We start from the raw sequence: 3,037 nt of genomic DNA, 5'->3' as shown, positions 1-3,037 counted from the left end.
GTCGAGTATCCCCTCGCTTACTTTCGTTACATTGTTGATACCTTTGTCAAAGCTACTCCTACCGAAGCCATTTAGAACTTAAGGAGGACCTTCGAAGACAATAACGTCCTCCACTTCACCCTCGAAAACAGCGTCGCCAACAGCCTCCCGTTCCTGGATGTCTTGATTTCTTCTACCGACGAGGGATTTCACACCACTGTCTACACCAAGCCTACAAATCTCAGCATGTGTTTGAATGGCGAGAGTGAATGCCCTGCTTGCTACAAAGCCTCGACCATCAACGCCTTTGTACGCAGGGCCTTATTACACTGCTCATCATGGACAGACACCCACAAGGAGCTGGAAAGGGCCACACAGGTCCTCATCAATAATGGCTATACCAACAAGAAAGTCCAGCGGGAAGTGAGGGCAGCTATTGACAAGTGGTATGGGTCCTCTGCGGTAGAAGGGTCCGACAGCACCAGCCAGGGGTCCGACAACACCAGAGATAGGTCCGACACCTCCACCAACGGATCTAGTGATATTAAACTATACTACAGAGGCTTCATGCACGCGAAATATCAGCTTGATGAGAAGGCCATCAAAGAAATCATCACCAACAACGTGTCACCTACCGACGAGACCACGAAAGTGAAACTTATCATCTACTATCAGACTGATAAGACCCGCAGTTTGATTAAGAAAAATAATCCAGTGCCGCCTGATAACGACCCTCTGAGGAAGATGAATGTAGTCTACTCCTATCAATGCCCAGTCCGAGGATGCCCCGGCAAATACATCGGTATGATTACAATGAAGCTTTCAAAGAGGATTTCATGTCACGTCCAACAAGGTGTTATAAGGAATCACGCCCTACAGCGACACAACACCCAGATTAGTCAAGCAGACATCGTCGCTAATACCAAGATTATCGGCAGCGCCCCAGACAGCAGGCGCTTACGAATATTGGAAGCCCTATTCATCCAGAAAGAGAAACCAGCATTGAATATGACTCAAGAGATGTTTCTCCTGCCATCATGTCGTCGCATCAACGCTAGGAATCAAGAACAGGATCCTGACACTCCTACCAATGAAGAAATCGTCCGGCCGAGCGCTGATTTTGGCGGCAAGCAAGGTCCGGAATCCCAATCTGCTGAGCACGGGAATGGGCTGCCTGACTCTGAGCCCGTCTCAGCGTGCGCCTCAGCCAATCAGGAAACTCGGCTTTCTCTCTCAGCTCAGTCCTCTGAGCGAGAGAGGAGCTTGCCTGACTTTTTGGCTGTCTCGGCGCGTGTCCTGACCAATCAGAATTCAGGATCCCTTCCCACCTCTCAGCCTGGGAGACCGAGCCGAGCTTGTTGTACCTCAACGACCCGAGCCTATAATCTCCACTCGGCTAATCAAAATTCGAGGCCCCTTCCTACGAACCAGCGCCGGGATATATAAGGCCCCTGATCTAGCCACAGTCTCACTTCTCGCCTGAAGAGGGAGCAAGCAGTTCCGAAACACGTCGCGATCTACTCTTTGCTTTGTCCTTTGTATTTTTTGAGTATCACTTGTACTTGTGTTAAATACATTGAGTCTTAACCTGAACTGTATTCTTCACCTACCTGATGAACTTCGCCGACTTGCTAGCTGAATGTAGCAACCCAGTAAAGGGAATTGTCCGTAAATTTGAGAAATCGGACAATAAATTGAATTCTGCCGATGCAGCAATAATATTCAACTCTACTTGTTTGAAGTAGGGTCTTCGACCGAGAAATAATTTGTTTGAAGTAGGGTCTTCGACCGAGAAATAATTTGTTTGAAGTAGGGTCTTCGACCGAGAAATAATTTGTTTGAAGTAGGGTCTTCGACCGAGAAATAATTTGTTTGAAGTAGGGTCTTCGACCGAGAAATAATTTGTTTGAAGTAGGGTCTTCGACCGAGAAATAATTTGTTTGAAGTAGGGTCTTCGACCGAGAAATAATTTGTTTGAAGTAGGGTCTTCGACCGAGAAATAATTTGTTTGAAGTAGGGTCTTCGACCGAGAAATAATTTGTTTGAAGTAGGGTCTTCGACCGAGAAATAATTTGTTTGAAGTAGGGTCTTCGACCGAGAAATAATTTGTTTGAAGTAGGGTCTTCGACCGAGAAATAATTTGTTTGAAGTAGGGTCTTCGACCGAGAAATAATTTGTTTGAAGTAGGGTCTTCGACCGAGAAATAATTTGTTTGAAGTAGGGTCTTCGACCGAGAAATAATTTGTTTGAAGTAGGGTCTTCGACCGAGAAATAATTTGTTTGAAGTAGGGTCTTCGACCGAGAAATAATTTGTTTGAAGTAGGGTCTTCGACCGAGAAATAATTTGTTTGAAGTAGGGTCTTCGACCGAGAAATAATTTGTTTGAAGTAGGGTCTTCGACCGAGAAATAATTTGTTTGAAGTAGGGTCTTCGACCGAGAAATAATTTGTTTGAAGTAGGGTCTTCGACCGAGAAATAATTTGTTTGAAGTAGGGTCTTCGACCGAGAAATAATTTGTTTGAAGTAGGGTCTTCGACCGAGAAATAATTTGTTTGAAGTAGGGTCTTCGACCGAGAAATAATTTGTTTGAAGTAGGGTCTTCGACCGAGAAATAATTTGTTTGAAGTAGGGTCTTCGACCGAGAAATAATTTGTTTGAAGTAGGGTCTTCGACCGAGAAATAATTTGTTTGAAGTAGGGTCTTCGACCGAGAAATAATTTGTTTGAAGTAGGGTCTTCGACCGAGAAATAATTTGTTTGAAGTAGGGTCTTCGACCGAGAAATAATTTGTTTGAAGTAGGGTCTTCGACCGAGAAATAATTTGTTTGAAGTAGGGTCTTCGACCGAGAAATAATTTGTTTGAAGTAGGGTCTTCGACCGAGAAATAATTTGTTTGAAGTAGGGTCTTCGACCGAGAAATAATTTGTTTGAAGTAGGGTCTTCGACCGAGAAATAATTTGTTTGAAGTAGGGTCTTCGACCGAGAAATAATTTGTTTGAAGTAGGGTCTTCGACCGAGAAATAATTTGTTTGAAGTAGGGTCTTCGACCGAGAAATAAT

The sequence above is a fragment of the Palaemon carinicauda genome, chromosome 9, assembly GCF_036898095.1.
Source record: "Palaemon carinicauda isolate YSFRI2023 chromosome 9, ASM3689809v2, whole genome shotgun sequence".
Taxonomy (NCBI): Eukaryota; Metazoa; Arthropoda; class Malacostraca; order Decapoda; family Palaemonidae; genus Palaemon; species Palaemon carinicauda.
Note: the sequence above shows the minus strand (reverse complement) of the source record.